Genomic DNA, 19404 nt, shown 5'->3' on the forward strand with positions numbered 1-19404 from the left:
CCCAAGCCGACTGTGTGATCTGATTTTGAAGTGGAAACGTGAAGAAAGCGATAGCTAAATCAAAGCTAGGCAGACCCCATGTACTGACAGACAAGGGCCGCCTAGTACAAGGTGCATTCAAGTTCTAAGGCCTCCGATTTTTTTTCTCCGGACTGGAAAGAGAGAAACATGCGCATTGTTTTAAAATGAGGCCGCGTTCATTGTCAATACGTCCCAGAGATGGCAGCACCATGCGGCAGATGGAATTTTACCGCCAGCGGCGAGAATGAGAACTGTTTTAAATACTTAAAATTGCGACGTTTTCCTTACTTGAACAGTGTGCAATCATTCGTTTTCTGAATTTGCGTGGTGTGAAACCAATTGAAATTCATCGACAGTTGAAGGAGACATGTGGTGATGGAGTTATGGATGTGTCAAAAGTGCGTTTGTGGGTGCGACAGTTTAATGAAGGCAGAACATTGTGCGACAACAAACCGAAACAACCTCGGGCTCGCATAAGCCCGGTTTGACGACATGATCGAGAAAGTGGAGAGAATTGTTTTGGGGGATCGCCGAATGACTGTTGAACAGATCGCCTCCAGAGTTGGCATTTCTGTGGGTTCTGTGCACACAATCCTGCATGACGACCTGAAAATGCGAAAAGTGTCATCCAGGTGGGTGCCACGAATGCTGATGGACGACCACATGGCTGCCCACGTGGCATGTTGCCAAACAATGTTGACGCGCAACGACAGCATGAATGGGACTTTCTTTTCGTTGGTTGTGACAATGGATGAGACGTGGATGCCATTTTTCAATCCAGAAACAAAGCGCCAGTGAACTCAATGGAAGCACACAGATTCACCGCCACCAAAAAAATTTCCGGTAACCGCCAGTGCTGAAAAGATGGTGTCCATGTTCTGGGACAGCGAGGGCGTAATCATTACCAATTGCGTTCCAAAGGGCACTACGGTAACAGGTGTATCCCACGAAAATGTTTTGGAGAACAAATTCCTTCCTGCACTGCAACAGAAACATCCGGGAAGGGCTGCGCATGTGCTGTTTCACCAAGACGATGCACCCGCACATCGAGCTAACGTTACGCAACAGTTTCTTCGTGATAACTTTGAAGTGATTCCTCATGCTCCCTACTCACCTGACCTGGCTCCCAGTGACTTTTGGCTTTTTCCAACAATGAAAGACACTCTGTGGCCGCACATTACCAGCCGTGCTGCTATTGCCTCAGCGATTTTCCAGTGGTCAAAACAGACTCCTAAAGAAGCCTTCGCCGCTGCCATGGAATCATGGCGTCAGCGTTGTGAAAAATGTGTACGTCTGCAGGGCGATTACGTCGAGAAGTAACGCCAGTTTCATCGATTTTGGGTGGGTAGTTAATTAGAAAAAAATCGGAGGCCTTAGCACTTTAATGCAACTCGTACTGCAGAGGATGGCTGTAAAATATTGCACAAAATCAACGGAAGGAATCACTAGAGCCTCAAAGTGCTACCCGCAGTCCAGCGAGTACAATGACTGTGCATTGGGCAAGGAATGGAGTTCAATTCTCGAGCAGCTCGTGACAACTCATCCGTTTCTGTAGTCAATGCTACATGACGCTTGTAGTAGTGTACACAGTGACGCCACTGGACAATGGACGAGAGATTTGGGGTAATGAATCTTGTTCCACGCTGTAGCTATCCGATGAGTGGTTTGACTTTGGTACCTGCTTTGAGAACATTACCTGCCATAGTATGTAGTGCCAAGAGAAGAATGTACTAGATGGTGTTACAGTATGGAGAAGGTTTTAGTGGTTTGGGTGTGGTACTATGTTTTACTTAAGAAACGGTAAATGGGGAAGGTATCAACACATTTTGCAACATTGTTTTGTGCATACAGCAGAGAAACAATTCAGAAACGGTGACAATCAGCATCACAATGCACCCTGTCAAAGCAGGGTATGTCAGGCAATGGTTTGTGGACAACAAGTTTCCTTAATGGACTTGCCTGCCCAGAGTCCCAACCTGAACCCTATGGAACTACTCATGAGTTATAACGTCGACTAATTCGGACCGGAGTGTCCAACAATACCACCTTGACTGGCTTCAGTTCTTGAGGAAGAGTGGGTTGCCATCGCTCCACAAACTTTGAAACATGTGACGAAGTGTCTCCAACAGAGAAAGCCATGATACAGATGAAGAGTTGACGTATCTCTTAATGTCCACTACTAGATGTACCTCACTTTTTATCAGTTAAAGTCGCAATTACTGTGTGGGGGTGGTCACAGGCCCGAAGTGTGAGGTGTTTTGTTTTGGATGCAAAAAAGAACTGCAGTCATACACACCCATGTCAAAAATGTGGAACACGAAGACAAAGAGGAGTTTAAGTCTAGGGGTCGATCCCAAAAAGCTAAAAACAGGGACATGGAGAGGTCTAAATATGCCATAGAGAAACGGAGATCCAGAACTAAAAATTAAATGGCCTTCACCATAGTGCTACGACGCGATCGACAGCCCGCACACTGTTCGCTAAAACGACTGATAACTCAAGTGGCAAACCCAAACGAGAACGTAATGCGTTAAAGTATGGTATTCCATAAGGAAATGGAATGTCGAAGGTTGAGCGCAGTGTGTACAAAGTGGTGGGGAGAGCACCACTGAAATGGTGATGCCTAAAAAGACAGTGCCCATTACGCAACCTAGTTAGAATGACCAGCTCATGGCCAGAGAGCCGAGAGGTCGTCCAAGCTGCTGAGAGAGGCTTAGTAACTCAGAGCTTATTCCCTTTACGGGAGAACCATTGGCGATGCCAAAGCGACATCACCACCTGACAGGTGGCAGCAGAGATCAGGGGGAATGTAAGAACTAGTGGGCTGAGGTACGAGGACTGCAGCCTTGCCAGCAGCGTCAACCACCTCGTTACCTATACAACCAAGGCGCCCAGGAGCCCACTAACATCACAGCAGCTTCATCATGAGTGAGGAAGTGAGTTTTCCAGGACAGGTTGCACTAATAGACGACGTACAGCGCACAGACACTTAAGGGCACAAAGTGTGAGCAAATGACCCAATTGAAAAGTCTGTGTCACTAATGAACTTCTTGGTCTGATACAGGGCAGAGAGCTCTGCTGTAAATGCTGAGCAGTGTGCTGGAAACCGATAGCTGATATAGAAAGACGTGGGCGCCAATGACGGACACACCTACCACCACAGATCAGTCCAAGCGCCATTAGTGTACACAATAATATCGCGAAGTTCCATGCGAAGGTCGTGAAACGGGAGGCATTATAGTAGTGGCTGGAGTAGTGTCCTTAGGAAGTGAACAATGTCGCCAGAAGAAGGGCTCACACCCACTGGCAAAGTTGCCAGTAGCATGAAGTTAAGCTACCGGACCAAGAGCCGAAATTAAACTCTAGGAGTTAACACTAGAGGGTTGGTTAGTTGAGATTTAAGGGACCAAACAGCAAGGTCATCAGTCCCTTGTTTCAAATATGCGCCATTCCGCTAATGGGACAACTCAGTAAAGTCAGAGCAATAAAACGGAAAAAGGGAAAAAACGTAAAAGGTAGTTATGTTGTCATTGGTAAAAAAAATGAGGGAAGTCTGTAAGAGAACGAACCCAACACTATGCTGAAGCAGCATAGGCAAGACCACCTGTGACTTAAAAGGTACAACTGCTATAATGTAGAAAGTACGTATGGGAATAGACTAACCAAGACTTAAAAAAAGGGTAAAAGAGTAAAAGGGGAAGAAAAGAGGAATTCGGTCAGGGAGGTAAATCAGGAATCTCCGAACACTGCTTACAGTGGGAGACACCCAAACACTCACCGCCCTGCCGCTACACCAGAGAGAATAAAAACCCTAAAACTGAGAATAAAAACCACTTTCCTGGAGGAAACCGAAAACCAGAGAGACCATCTGGGAATCGTCAGCCAACATCAAAGGTAAAGTGTGGGGGAGCCTGTACTTAGCACGCAGAGCCAAAAGACGGGGGCATTCAACCAGAATGTGGGCTACTGACTGGAAGGCTCCACAACCACATAGTGGGGGTGGCTCATCACGCAAAAGAAAACCATGGGTCAACCGAGTATGGCGAATGCGGAGACGACACAGTGTGGTCGAGTCCTTTCGGGAGATGCGAAAGGAAGAACGCCACGGGCCTGGTGTCACCTTAATTGCACGAAGTTTATTAGACAGGGGAGTAGCCTCCCAAGAATTAGCCAATGACTGTGCGAAGTGGGATTTGATGTGAAGCCGTAAATCCGCTGCAGGAGGGGCTACAGAAAATGGGGGGTAAGTAACTGTTCCCCCAGCCAAACGATCAGCGAGCTCATTACCTGGGGTACCCACATGGCCAGGGACCCAAAGTAAGTCAATAGAACAAGCAGCATGGTGAATATCAGCGAGATGGTCATGGCTGGCAGAGACCAAGGGATGGCGCGAAAAACACCGGTCAATAGCAAGAAGGCCACTCATCGAGTCCGTGCGTAACAAAACGCGATTGTGTTGGGACTGTTTAATAAAGGTAAGGGCCTGGGAAATTGCCATCAATTCCGCAGTAAACACCCCACATGTAGCTGGAAGCAGATAACTTTCCATTCCAACAGAGGACGTGAAGACATACCCAACACGATTAGCAGATTTAGAGCCATCAGTGTAAAAACAACAGCATCCCTAATCTCACATAAAATTTGGCGGAAAAAGGAAGGGAACACCACCGGGGGGATGGAATCTTTCGGACCGCGGCGGAGATCCATCCGAAGTCGAGGCCGAGGAACTAACCAAAGAGGGGTGGAGGGGAGGAAGCGAGGAAGACAGGACAAAGAAGGAAGCTGAAAATCACGGCAAAGAGACGCAAGGCGCAGCCCAACCGGTAAACCCGCCCGAGGGCGGGAGTTGGGTGGGCGACGTCCATGGTCTGGCAACAGGATAGAATAGGAAGGATGAGTGGGAGAGGAACGGATAGTGAGTGCATAAGACACCAGAAGCTGGGACCGCCGAACAGAAAGGGGGGGGGGATCCCAGCTTCAACCAGGAGACTATCAACAGGGCTAGTAGGAAAGGCACCGGTGGCCAAAGGGATACCACGATGGTGGACTGGATCCACCACATGCAGTGTGGAAGGAGCAGCTGAACCATAAACTTGACAACCATAGTCCAAGCGAGACAGAATTAGAGCACGATAAAGACGGTGGAGGAGGGAACAGTCCGCACCCCAAGAGGAGTGGGCAAGGAAGCGAAGGACATTGAGTTTACGGAAACATCCTACCTTCCGGAGTCTGATATGGGGCAGCCAAGTGAGATTGTTGTCGAAAAGAAGACCCAGGAAACGGAACTGTGACCACAGGCAATCGTTGTGCAGAGAGATAGAGCTCTGGATCAGGGTGGATCGTAGTACGCCGACAGAAGTGGACCACTCGCGATTTTAAAGGAAAGAATTGAAACCCGTGTGAGAGGGGCCATGCAGAGGCACGCCGTATAGCTACCTGGAGCTGCCGCTCTGCAGATGCTATCGAGGAGGAACTAACCCAAATGCATAAATCATCCACATACCGGGCAGGGGCGAAGAAGGGACGGACAGAGGCCACAAGTCCATCGATAGCAATGAGGAAAAGGACACTCAAAACAGAACCCTGTGGGATGCCCGTCTCCTGGGTCCGTGGAGAACTAAAAGCAGTACCAACTCGAATTTTGAATGGCCGATGGATCAGGAACTGGCGGATAAAAATCGGGAGTGGGGCCCGAAGACCCCACTGATGAAGGGTAAGTAAGATGTGATGGCGCCAGGCCGTGTCATAGGCCTTGCGAAGGTCAAGAAACACTCCTACCAAATGGCGGCGCTGGGAAAAAGCCTGCCGAACTGCGGATTCCAAGCGAAGTAAATGATCGATTGAAGACCGTCTCTCTCGAAAGCCACAGTGGTAAGGCGACAATAGATCCCGAGATTCGAGGACCCAATTGAGCCGACGGGCTACCATCCATTCAAGTAACTTACAAACAACATTGGTCAAACTAATTGGCCGATAGCTGTCAACAGATAGGGGGTTCTTACCAGGCTCAAGGACAGGAACCACAATGCTATACCTCCACTGAGAAGGAAAGTCACCCTGGAGCCAGATACGGTTTTTTTTGTAGGGTTTAAGGGCGCTCAACTGCTTAGGTCATTAGCGCCCAGTCACTGGTGTTAGAGCACATGGAAACTGCTAAAACTCAAGGGGATGGGGGGACACCAGAAGGACCAGACAAAGATGCAGATAAAATAAGTAAGAAGGTTAGATGTCTTTGGACAAGCCAGTCAAAGTTATAAAACGCAGAATACGAGCAGCTGCTCGAGCATCATCAGCTAAAACATCTGGTAAAGTAGATGGCAGGGACAGGACAACACGAAATTGACTAAAACGGGGACACGACAATAAAACATGGCGCACTGTTAATGCCTGACCACAAGGGCACTGCGGGGCTGGGTCACCGGAGAGCAGGTAGCGGTGGCTAAACCGGCAATGCCCAATCCGCAAACTGGTCAGAAGGACCTCCTCGCGCCGAGATGGTCGGGAGGATGTTGTCCAAGCAGTTGGGAGCGGTTTTACTGCCCAGAGCTTGTTTCCTTGGAGGAATGACCAGGCATCCCACCACAACGACACAAGCCTCTTACATACATCCCCACGAACGTCAGATGACGGGACACAATGGGAGGCTGGCCGAGGCAGGAGGACTGCAGCCTTGGCTGCAGCATCCGCAGCCTCATTCCCAGACACTCCTACATGTCCGGGAACCCACAGAAAGCTGACAGAACCACCATTATCAGCGAAAGAATGGAGGGACTGCTGTATCCGTTGAATCAAGGGATGGACTGGATAGGGAGCTCCAAGGCTCTGAAGAGCACTGAGTGAGTGAGAGCAGAGTACATACGATGAATGGCGGTGGCGGCGGGCATACTGAACGGCCTGATGGAAAGCAAAAGGCTCGGCCGTAAAGCTCGAACATTGGTCGAGGAGCCGGTATTTAAAGGTGGCGACCCCGACGACAAAGGCACAGCCGACACCGTCAGTTTTGGAGCCATCGGGGTAAATAAAGGTGTGACCGGCAAGTCGAGCACGAAGTTCGACAAACCGTGAGCAATACACTGCAGCCGGAGTACCCTTCTTCGGGAGTGAGCTGAGGTCGAGATAAATATGAACCGGAGCCTGGAGCCAAGGTGGTGTCTGGCTCTTACCCTCTCTGAAGGTGGTAGGGAGGGCAAAATCCAATTGTTGAAGCAGGCGACGGATGCAGACTCTGGGGGGCAGCAGGGCAGACACATACAACCCGTACTGATGGTCGAGAGAATCGGCGAAGAAGGACTTGTAAGAGGGGTGGTCGGGCATAGACAACAGCCGGCAGGCATACCGACACAGCAGGGCGTCGCGCCGGTAGGTCAATGGTAACTCGGCAGCTTCAGCATAAAGACTCAACAGGACTAGTGTAGAAGGTTCCGGTCGCAAGACGTATCCCCCGATGGTGGATGGAGTTGAGCCGGCGTAAGAGGGATGGCCGAGCGGACGAGTAGACGAAGCTCCCATAATCCGGCTTCGATCGGACTATGGACCGATACAAGCGAAGCAGGACAGTGCAATCCACTCCCCAAGATGAACCGCTAAGTACTCTGAGGACATTAAGGGAACGTTTACAGCGGGCCGCCAAATAAGAGACATGTGGAGACCAACACAGTTTCCTGTCCAACGTGAGCTCTAGAAACTTAGTTGTGTCCACGAATGGGAGAACAACGGGACCGAGATGTAAGGATGGCGGAAGGCACGCTTTATATCGCCAAAAGTTGATACAAACCGTCTTCTCTTCAGAGAACCGGAAACCATTTGCCATGCTCCGTGAGTAGAGGCTGTCTAGACAACGCTGAAGGCAGCGCTCCAGGAGGCATGTTCTCTGGGCACTGCAGTAGATCGCGAAGTCATCGACAAAGAGAGCCTGAGACATTAGGAGGAATGCAATCCATAATTGGATTGATCGCGATGGCAAAAAGGGCTACGCTCAAGATGGAGCCCTGAGGCACTCCGTTCTCCTGGAGGAAGACGTCGGACAATACGGAACCCACACGTACCCTAAACTTTCGATCCGTTAAAAAGGAATCAATAAAAAGGAGCAGGCGACCGCGTAGGCCCCACCTGTGCATAGTACGGAGGATACCTCCTCTCCAACAGGTATCATAAGCCTTCTCCAAGTCGAAGAAAACGGCTACCGTTTGGCGCCTTCGCAAAATGTTGTTCATGATGAATGTCGACAAGGTCACAAGGTGGTCAACAGCGGAGTGGCGGCGACGAAAGCCGCATTGGACATTAGTAAGTAGTCGTCGAGATTCAAGAATCCAGACTAACCGAGCATTAACCATGTGCTCCATCACCTTACAGACACAGCTTGTAAGAGAAATGGGGCGGTAAATAGAAGGAAGGTGTCTATCCTTCCCAGGTTTGGGTATAGGAACAACAACGGCGTTACGCCAACGCATGGGGACTTGACCTTCGGTCCAGACGCGATTGTAGGTACGAAGAAAGGTGTGCCAGCATCTGAACGTGAATGGCATCTGGCCCCGGAGCAGAGGACCGGAACAGTGCAAGCGCACGTTCGAGTTCCCGCATAGTAAAGGGGGCATTATAAGTTTCCAGATTCAGCGAGTGGAAGGAAGGTCGCCGAGCCTCTTCTACCTCTTTCCTGGGAAGGAAGGCAGGATGGTAATGGGCGGAGCTTGAAACCTCCGCGAAAAGCGTCCAAAGGCGTTGGAGACAGCCACAGGATCAACAAGGACCTCATTACCTGAGGTCAGGCCAGGTACCGAGGAGTGAGCCTTAATGCCCGACAGCCGGCGCAGGCTACCCCAAACGATTGAAGAGGGAGTAAAACTGTTAAAGGAGCTGGTGAAAGAGCCCCAACAAGCTTTTTTGCTGTCTTTGATGACTCTACGGCATTGCGCTCGGAGTCGTTTGTATTCAATACAATTCGCCAACGTAGGATGGCGGCGAAAGGTGCGTAAAGCACGTCGTCGAGCACGGATAGCGTCCCTACAAGCCTCGTTCCACCAGGGGACGGAAACGCGACGTGAAGAAGAAGTAGTACGAGGAATGGAACGTTCGGCAGCATTGATGATAACAGCCGTGAGGTATTCGACCTGACTGTCACAACTGGGAAAATCGTGGTCCGGAAAGGTCGCCAGGGAGGAGTAAAGTCCCCAGTCAGCTTTCAGTATGTCCCAGCTCGAAGGACGTGGGGATGGGGTATGGTGCAGGAGACGAACGACACAGGGGAAGTGGTCGCTTGAATAGGTGTCAGAAAGGACATACCACTCGAACCGACAGGCAAGAGTGGTAGAACAGATCGTGTGGTCCAAGTGGGAGTAGGTATGAGTAGAGTCCGAGAGGAAAGTCGGGGCGCCGGTATTGAGGCAGACAAGATTGAGATGGTTTAAGACATCCGCCAAGAGTGAGCCTCGTGGACAGGATGCAGGACAGCCCCAAAGGGGATGATGGGCATTGAAGTCGCCAAACAATAAGAACGGTGGGGGAAGCTGAACGATCAGGTGCATCATGTCAGCCCGACTAACGGCAGATGACGGTGGAGTGTAGATGGTACAAACTGAAAAGGTAAAAGCAGAAAGAGTAATGCGGACAGCTATTGCTTGGAGTGGGGTGGTCAATGGGATGGGATGGTAATAGACATCGTCCCGAACGAGCAACATGACCCCACCATGAGCTGGGATACTGTCCACAGGGGTGAGGTCATACCGCTCCGAGGTATAGTGGGTAAAGGCAATACGGTCAGTCGGGCGCAACTTGGTTTCCTGGAGACCAAGGACGAGCGGACAGTGCAGGCGGAGGAGCAGTTTTAATTCCTTCCGATTAGATCGAATACCTCTTACGTTCCAATGAAACAACGCCATCGCTAGTCAAAAAGTTGGGGGAATGAGACGGGGGAAGAGCTGGTTACCTCGACGGCCACAGAGGGCCAGGTTGCGAGGGAACAACGCTACAACCGACGGGTGGCGGATCCAGTTCCATCGACTCGTCGCCAGCTGCGGCCGCTGTCCCTGGTTGTGTAGGAGGGGCCGCATCATTTGCCGACGAAAGGCCGGCGGAGCGCCTGGCAGCAGAGCGTCCCGGCGAAACGGAGGACGGCCGGGAGCAGCGACTCACGGATGGAGCGTCAGACGAAACGCGCCGGGGTGGAGAGGGGGATAGAGACTTCTTCTTGGAGGCCTTTTCGGAAGGCCGAGGAGGCACAGGGATGGTGGGCTGGACCCGAAGAAAGTCCTCACGTGTGGGGTCCGTTTTGGAACGCCGGACCTCGGAAGCTGGGGTCCGGAACGTTTCCCCGATGGACGCCTGAGAAGAGGATCGCTTCTCAGGTGGCGTGGGGAGGAGCAGGAGGAGGAGGAGCAGAGGAGGAGGAGGAGCAGGAGGAGGAGGAGCCAGGAGGAGGAGGAGCAGGACGGAGGAGGAGCAGGAGGAGCAGGCGGAGGAGCAGGAGGAGGAGGAGCAGGAGGATGGAGGAGCAGGAGGAGGAGGAGCAGGAGGAGGAGGAGCAGGAGGAGCAGGAGGAGCAGGAGGAGGAGGAGCAGGAGGAGGAGGAGCAGGAGGAGGAGGAGCCAGGAGGAGGAGGAGCAGGGAGGAGGAGGACGCAGGAGGAGGAGGGGAGGAGGGAGAGAGGAGGAGGAGCAGGAGGAGGAGGAGGAGGAGCAGGAGGAGGAGGAGCAGGAGAGGAGGAGGAGCAGGAGGAGGAGGAGCAGGAGGAGGAGGAGCAGGAGGAGGAGGAGCAGGAGAGAGGAGGAGCAGGAGGAGGAGGAGCAGGAGGAGGAGGAGGAGCAGGAGAGGCAGGAGGAGGAGGAGGAGGAGGAGGAGGAGCAGAGGAGCAGGAGCAGGAGGAGCAGGAGCAGGAGCAGGAGCAGGAGGAGCAGGAGCAGGAGGAGCAGGAGCAGGAGCAGGAGGAGCAGGAGCAGGAGCAGGAGGAGCAGGAGCAGGAGGAGCAGGAGCAGGAGCAGGAGGAGCAGGAGCAGGAGGCAGAGGAGCAGGAGCAGGAGGAGCAGGAGCAGGAGGAGCAGGAGCAGGAGGAGCAGGAGCAGGAGCAGGAGGAGGAGGAGCAGGAGCAGGAGCAGGAGGAGGAGGAGCAGGAGCAGGAGCAGGAGCAGGAGGAGCAGGAGCAGGAGCCAGGAGGAGCAGGAGCAGGAGGAGCAGGAGCAGGAGGAGCAGGAGCAGGAGGAGGAGGAGGAGGAGCAGGAGGAGGAGGAGCAGGAGGAGGAGGAGGGAGGAAGGAGCAGGAGGAGGAGGAGCCAGGAGGAGGAGGAGGAGCAGGAGGAGGAGGAGGAGGAGCAGGGAGGAGGAGGAGGAGGACGAGGAGGAGGAGCAGGAGGAGGAGGAGGAGCAGGAGGAGGAGGAGCAGGAGGAGGAGGAGCAGGAGGAGGAGGAGGAGCAGGAGGAGGAGGAGGAGCAGGAGGAGGAGGAGGAGCAGGAGGAGGAGGAGGAGCAGGAGGAGGAGGAGGAGCAGGAGGAGGAGGAGGAGCAGGAGGAGCAGAGGAGGAGGAGGAGCAGGAGGAGGAGGAGGAGGAGCAGGAGGAGGAGGAGGAGCAGGAGGAGGAGGAGGAGCAGGAGGAGGAGAGGAGCAGGAGGAGGAGGAGGAGCAGGAGGAGGAGCAGGAGGAGGAGGAGCAGGAGGAGGAGGAGGAGGAGCAGGAGGAGCAGGAGGAGCCAGGAGGAGGAGGAAGGGTGGCCTCTGGGGCAGAGGGGGTGGGGTCATGGGGGGAGGGAGGATTTGGAAGGGAGGGATTTGGGAGGCGGAGGCAGAGCCCCTGATGGGCGAGGAGGGACAGGATAGGGGTGAGGATACCGCTGAAGGAGTGGATACAACTGAGGTAAACGAAGTGGGCAATGGCATGGGATGGAGGCGGTCGTACTTCTTCCGGGTCTCGGAATAAGAGAGCCGATCCAAAGTTTTGATTACTTATATCTTCTTCTCTTTCTGATATGCGGGCAGTCAGAGGATCTAGGCGAGTGGACGCCAGGACAATTAACGCACCGAGGTGGTGGGGTGCATGTATGTTCCTCACGAAGAGGACGTCCACAATCGCCACGAAGGGGCTCAGCCTCACACCGTGGTGACATGTGCCCAAAGCGCAAACACCTAAAACAGCGCATAGGAGGCGGGACGTAAGGTCGCACGTCACACCGGTAGCACATCACCTTTACCTTCTCCGGGAGAACGTCCCCCTGGAAGGCCAGGATAAATGCCCCGGTGTCGATGCGATGGTCTTTGATGCCGCGCTGGACTCGCGGACGAAGTGCACGCCTCGGCGCTCCAGGTTGGCCCTGAGCTCCTCATCAGATTGTAGCAGGAGGTCACAATGAAAAATAACCCCCTGCGTCCTATTTAGTGCCAGATGCGGGACAATGGATACTGGGATGTCCCCTAGGCGGTCGCACGCCTGGAGCGCCGCCGACTATGTGGCGGAGGTGGTCTTGATAAGAATGGACCCTGAACGCATCTTGCTGAGATCCTCGATTTCCCCGAAGATGTCCTCAATGTGCTGAACAAAGAACATGGGCTTGGAGGTGGCGAATGTCCCCCCCATCGGTTCGAGAACAGACCAAATAGCAGGGGAAGTACTTCGACCCTATCCGGCGGGCCTGTCCCTCCTCCCATGGAGTGGCCAAGGGGGAAAGGGCAGGAGAACCAGGACTAGAAACGGTACCTTTTCTTTTGAAAGACTGCCGCAGAGCGACCTGATACATGTTGACGTTTCATCTGCGAAACGTCCGCCCCAATACCACCCACTCCGACCAGGGGCTCTCCCCACGGGCGCCACCCAGCCGCAGCAAGGGCCACCTGGCAGGATGACCATTGCCGGGAGTCCTGATGCCCCAAGGAGACAGGCATCTACTCCTTGGCCGACGTGGGAGGGTGCAGCTCAGGTATCGGCAGTACGATCCCTGTGTTGTCAGGGGGCTACAACCTAGAGGGTACATGACGACCCCACACAATGGGCTGGCTACCGTGCTGGATTTCTGGTGCCATGGAAAGTCCATCATGATCGCTGGTGCAGATGGAGATGCACTATGGGCGTAACTTGGACAACCCATCAGGCGTTTAGGCCCAATTTGAGGAATAGTGGGTATGGTTACAACGCCAGTGCAATGCTGAGTGCCAAGGTCTTAGTGCACTTAGGACCAGAGGTACACCACATAAGGTGTCCTTCCCCAAAAGGCTCGTACTTCAGTAGAATTTTGAAAAAATTTAGGTCAAACCCCAAGGGGGACCAACACATGGAAGGCCGAAATGGTTGAAACTCCTTTTAGTCGCCTCGTACGACAGGCAGGAATACCTTGGGCCTATTCTTACCCCGGACCCGCAGGGGGGCCAGATACGGTTAAACACCCGAAGAAGATGTTGCCGTTGTGGAGCACTGAGATGTTGAAGCAGTTGGTTATGAATGGAATCTGGGCCAGTGGCCGTATCATGAGGAGATAGAGCAGAAAAATTCCCATTCAATAAAAGGTTTGTTGTAAGATTCTGACTCACAAGGGGTGAAACATAAGGTGGAAGCTTTAGCCAGCTGTTTTTAATGAAGGAAAGCAGCTGGATAGGAGGCTGACGCTGACGCCACTGCAAAATTGGTCGCAAGATGTTCTGCAAGAACTAATGGGTCCGTACAAATGCCATCTGGGAAGTGAAGGCCTGGGAGGGTGGACTGCCGATGGCAACCTTGGAGAGAACGAAGAGTAGCTCATACCCGTGACAGGGGGACAGTAGAACCAAGGGAAGAAACGAATCATTCCCAACATATCCGCTTACCCTGTTTGATTAAATAATGGGCTTTAGCACGGAGGCGTTTAAAGGTAGTAAGGCTGGCTACGGATGGGTGCCTCTTGAAGTGTTGCAAAGCTCGACGGCTATCACGGATGGAAATGACAATGGCCGTACACCACGGGACTTGCCGGCGACGATATGGTCCAGATGAGCGCGGGACAGCACGGCTAGCAGCGTGAACAATCGCGTCAGACACGTCACGTAGGACGCCATCAATACAACCCGACAAAGAGGGAGAAAACTCGACCTGTGCTGTGTATAGAGGCCAATCTGCGCGGTGGAAAGACCAACGAGGTAACCTGTCCATCGGGGAGCGGGAAGGGAGCGTGATAATCAATGGGAAATGGTCAGTATCACAAAGGTCGTCGTGTGGCGACCAGTGTAATGAAGGGAAGAGAGAGGGAGGAGAAAGAGAAAGATCAATGGCAGAAAAGGTACCATGACCGGCACTGATTTATTTTTTTTTTTGTGGTTTTAGGGCGCACAACGTCAATGGTCATTAGCGCCCTGACTACGTTAAGAATGCACCGCGAGGCACAAGTTTAGAACAACAACTAAAAGGGAAAACACGATTAAAGACAGACTGACAGGCATAGGATTAAAAAACAGCATCATCAAATGTCCTTAGAGAGGTTTGTCAAATTGATAAAACGAAGATGCACGTGGGTCATCCGCTAAAATGGCATCTAAAGTACATGGCAGGTTAAGATCTAGACGCAGTGTGTTAAAATCCGGAGAGGACATTAAAATGTGGCGGACCGTCAGCAATTGCCCACATGGGCAGAACGGCGCCGGCGCAGCCGTCAGCAGATGGCGATGGCTGAACCGGCAGTGTCCAATGCGTAACCGGGCCAAAACGACCTCCTCCTGCCGAGAAGGGCGGGAGGACGACGTCCAAGCCGCGGGAAGAGGTTTCAAGGCCCGAAGCTTGTTGTCTGTAAGTGCAGCCCAATCGGCATGCCACAGCGATAAAATGCGCCGACAAATAACCCTGCTACAATCTGATGAAGGACACAACAAGAAGCTGTCCGAGGCTGGAGGACCGCAGCCTTGGCTGCAGCATCTGCAGCTTCGTTCCCAGGGATACCGACATGGCCAGGGACCCACATGAAGCTAACCGGAGAACCGACGTCCACCAGCTGCCGAAGAGAGCGTTGGATCCGGTGCACGAACGGGTGAACCGGATACGGATCATTGAGGCTCTGAATGGCGCTCAGGGAATCGGAGCAGATGACATAAGCAAAATGTCAGTGGCGGCAGATGTAAAGAACAGTCTGGTAGAGGGCAAAGAGCTCAGCTGTGAAGACCGAACAATGGCCATGGAGCCGGTATTTGAAACTTTGTGCCCTGACAATAAAGGAACACCCGACCCCGTCATTGGTCTTAGAGCCATCTGTATAAATGAAGGTCATATTGATGAACTTCGAACGAAGTTCCACAAAACGGGAGTGGTAGACCGAACCAGGGGTAACCTCTTTTGGGAGCGAGCTGAGGTCAAGGTGAACGCGGACCTGAGCCTGGAGCCAAGGTGGCGTGTGGCTCTCGCCCACTCGAATGGTTGCAGGGAGTGAAAAATTAAGGTGTTGAAGGAGGCGACGACTGCGAACTCCAGGGGGTAGCAGGGCAGAGACATACAACCTGTATTGACGGTCCCTGTATTGACGGTCGAGAGAGTCGTCAAAAAACGAACGATAAGACGGGTGGTCGGGCATTGACAGAAGCCGACAGGCATACCGACAAAGCAGTATATCGCGCCGGTAGGTGAGTGGCAATTCGCCAGCGTCAGCATGAAAACTCTCTACGGGACTAGTATAAAACGCTCCGATCGCAAGTCGTAAACCCCGATGTTGTATGGAGTTGAGGCGGTGTAAGATGGATGGCCATGCAGAGGACTATACGAAGCTCCCATAATCCAGCTTGGAGCGGACGATCGACCGATATAGACGAAGCAGGACGGTTCGATCCGCTCCCCACGACATACCACTGACAACACGGAGGACATTTAGAGAACGGGTACAACGGGCAGCCAAATATGACATGTGGAGACCAGCTAAGTTTCCTCTCAAATGTAAGACCTAAAAATTTGGTTGTCTCCACGATTGGGATAGCAACGAGACCGAGTCGTAAGGACGGTGGGAGAAATTCTTTGTAGCGCCCGAAGTTAATACAGACCGTCTTCTCGGCAGAAAAACGGAAGCCATTGGCGACACTCCAGGAGTAAAGACTGTCAATAGAACGCTGAAGACAGCGCTCCACGACATGTGTACACTGCGCGTTGCAATAGATGGTAAAATCGTCCACGAAAAGGGAGCCTGATACATCAGCTGGGAGGCAATCCATTATTGGATTGATCGCGATGGCCAAGAGAGCGACGCTCCAAACTGAGCCCTGTGGCACCCCATTCTCCTGGCGAAATGTGTCGGACAGGACAGAACCCACACGTACCCTGAACTGTCGATCCATTAAAAAGGAACGAATAAAAAGAGGGAGGCGACCGCGAAGGCCCCATGTATGCATGTTGCGGAGAATGCCCGTCCTCCAACAGGTGTCGTAAGCCTTCTCCAAATCAATGAACACATCCGCGGTCGGGCGCTTCCGCAAGAAGTTATTCATAATGAAGGTCGACAAGGTAACCAGATGGTCAACAGCAGAGCGGCGCCTACGAAATCCACATTGTACATTGGTAAGTAGGCGTTGAGACTCGCAGCAGCCAAACCAATCGAGAGTTAACCATTCGCTCCATCACTTTACAGACACAGCTGGTAAGCGAGATAGGTCGATAACTGGAAGGCAAGTGCTTGTCCTTCCCCGGCTTAGGAATCGGGACAACAATAGAGTCGTGCCAGCATGCGGGAACATGTCCCTCATTCCAGATGCGATTGTAAGTACGAAGAAGAAGAAAACCTTTACCCGCAGGAGAAAGGTTCTTCAGCATCTGAATATGAATAGAATCAGGCCCTGGAGCGGAGGACCGTGATCGGCCAAGTGCGTTTTCTAGTTCACACATGGTGAATGGGGCATTATAACTTTCACGATTCGAGGAGCGGAAGTTAGGTGGCCTAGCCTCCTCTGCCTGTTTGCGGGGGAGAAAGGCAGGGTGGTAATGGGCGGAGCTCGAAACCTCAGCGAAAAAGCGGCCGAAGGCATTGGAGACATCCTCAGGGGCCACAAGGACGTCATTCGCGACCGTCAAGCCAGAAACTGGTGAGTGGACCTTAGTGCCAGATAGCCGGCGCAGGCTACCCCAGACAACAGGAGGAGTAAAACTGTTGAAGGTGCTTGTGAAAGCAACCCAGCTGGCTTTCTTGCTTTCTTTTATAATACGACGACACTGTGCACGTAATCGTTTGTAAGTGATACAATTCGCCACTGTAGGGTGGCGTTTAAAGGTGCGTAAAGCACGTCGACGAGCACGTAAAGCGTCTCTACATGCTGCGGTCCACCAGGGGACCGGTACGCGACGTGGAGAAGAAGTAGCGTAAGGGATGGAATATTCAGCAGCAGTGAGAATGACTTCCATGAGGTGTGCGACCTGACTATCGCAGCTTGTGAAGGCTTGATCCTGAAAGGTCGCCCTGGAAGAGAAGAGCCCCCAGTCTGCTTTGGAGATGGTCCAACTAGAGGAGCACGGAGAGGGGTATGCTGCAGGAGATGGATGACACACGGGAAGTGGTCGCTCGATTATGTATCAGAAAGTGCATACCACTCAAACCGGCGTGCAAGTTGGGTAGTACATATAGAGAGGTCTAAATGGGAATAGGTGTGAGATGTGTCCGAAAGAAAAGTAGGGTCGCCAGTATTGAGGCAGACAAGATTGAGCTGGTTGAAAAGATCTGCTAACAGGGAGCCCCTCAGGCAGGATGCTGGAGAGCCCCAAAGGGGATGGTGGGCATTGAAGTCTCCAGTTAACAAAAATGGTGCAGGTAGCTGAGCAATAAGTTGCATCATGTCTGCCCTGGTAAAGGCAGATGACGATGGAGTGTAAACGGTACAAATGGAAAATGTAAAAGTGGGGAGAGTAATGCGGATGGCAACTGCCTGCAGGCCGGTGTGCAACGTGATGGGATCGTAGTAAATATCATCCCGGACCAGCAACATAACCCCTCCATGAGCCGGGATACCTACCACAGGGGGTAGGTCAAAACGCACAGAGGTGTAGTGTGCCAAGGCAATTTGATCGCATGGGCGTAGCTTCGTTTCCTGGAGGGCTACGACGAGCGGATGGTGCAAGCGGAGCAGCAACTTCAAGTCCTCTCGGTTGGAGCGAATGCTGCGAATATTCCAGTGAATAAGTGCCATCGTTAGAAGAAAAGGAAGATGAAAGAAGGGGTCACCTCGAAGGCCGCTAAGGGCCTGGCTTCGAGCGAGTACTGCCGCCGTTATCAGTAGGCGGACAGTCATCGTCCATTGGGTCTATAGGTTCATCGGCCATCTTGGGAGGATCGCTGGGAGGGGGAGCTTCCTCCGCCGGTGAACGGCCAGATGTTCGGCTACCAGCGGTGCGGCCAGGCGAAACGGATGACGGCCGTGGCGGAGAAGGAGAACTGTGCTTCCTATGAGCCTTCTTGCAAGGACGTTTGGTGGAAGTAACGGTCGAAGGCTGGGAGGTCGAGGTACGTAGGAAGTCTGCACGGGACGGTTCCTTCTTGAAGGCCCGTGCATCTGACTTCTGGGTCTTCGTCTTAGCAGAAGCTGATGAAGGTGTTTGTGTCTGAGGGGTGACGGGAGGAAGAGGAGACGTCGACCGCGCAATCTTAGCACTGGCCGAACGGACGACCGTGGTGCTGAAGGTCAGATCGCATGTCAGGGTTGCCACCTCCCTGGTAGTCCGAGGAGAGGCGAGGACAGTTCTGTATTTCGCCGCTGGGAGCAGCGTGGGCTTCTTACTAGCGAATAGCTTGCGAGCAGCCGAGGTGGACACTTTCTCTTTGACCCGAATTTCTTGGATACAGCGTTCTTCTTTGTAGATGGGACAGTCGCGGGAGGACGCTGCATGGTCACCCTGACAGTTCACACAACGTGGAGACGGAGGTGGATAGTCACCCTCATGGGCATCCCTGCAACAAGTGACATTTAGACGCATTGGAACAAGACTGGCGAGTGTGATTAAAACGCTGACACTGGTAGCAGCGCGTAGGTGTCGGGACATAGGGGCGAACAGAAATAACCTCGTAGCCCGCTGTGATGCGCGACGGCAGCTGAACACTATCGAAGGTCAAGAAAAGTGTTCGGGTCGGTACAAGGTCATTGTTGGCCTTTTTCATGACCCTATGGACAGCCGTCACGCCCTGCTCAGCGAGGAAAGACAATCTCCTCATCAGTCAATCCGTCGAGTGATCTAGTATATACCACACCACGAAACGAATTCAAAGTGCGGTGAGCCTCCACCCGGACAGGGAACGGGTACAGGAGTGTGGCCCGAAGCAGTTTTTGTGCCTGAAAGGCGCTCTCAGTTTCTAGTAATAGGGTACCGTTACGCAACCTGGTACAAGATTTGACAGATCCGGCTATGACATCTACGCCCTTCTGGATAACGAAAGGGTTGACAGAGGAAAAATCCCTTCCGTCCTGAGATCGAGAAACGACGAGGAA

At 52.8% G+C, this 19404-nt stretch overlaps 1 protein-coding gene and 1 pseudogene across 1 annotated transcript in view; both read right to left on the reverse strand.

Annotated features, from left to right (window-relative positions):
* Nucleotides 1–11688, reverse strand: part of LOC126424703 (basic proline-rich protein-like) — a 29764-nt pseudogene extending 18076 nt beyond the window's left edge.
* LOC126424921 (uncharacterized) overlaps nucleotides 1–19404 on the reverse strand; it is a 302725-nt gene that overhangs the window by 18013 nt on the left and 265308 nt on the right. The window lies entirely within an intron of this gene.

Source organism: Schistocerca serialis, chromosome 10 (genome assembly GCF_023864345.2).
Source record: "Schistocerca serialis cubense isolate TAMUIC-IGC-003099 chromosome 10, iqSchSeri2.2, whole genome shotgun sequence".
In the NCBI taxonomy this organism is placed as follows: Eukaryota; Metazoa; Arthropoda; class Insecta; order Orthoptera; family Acrididae; genus Schistocerca; species Schistocerca serialis.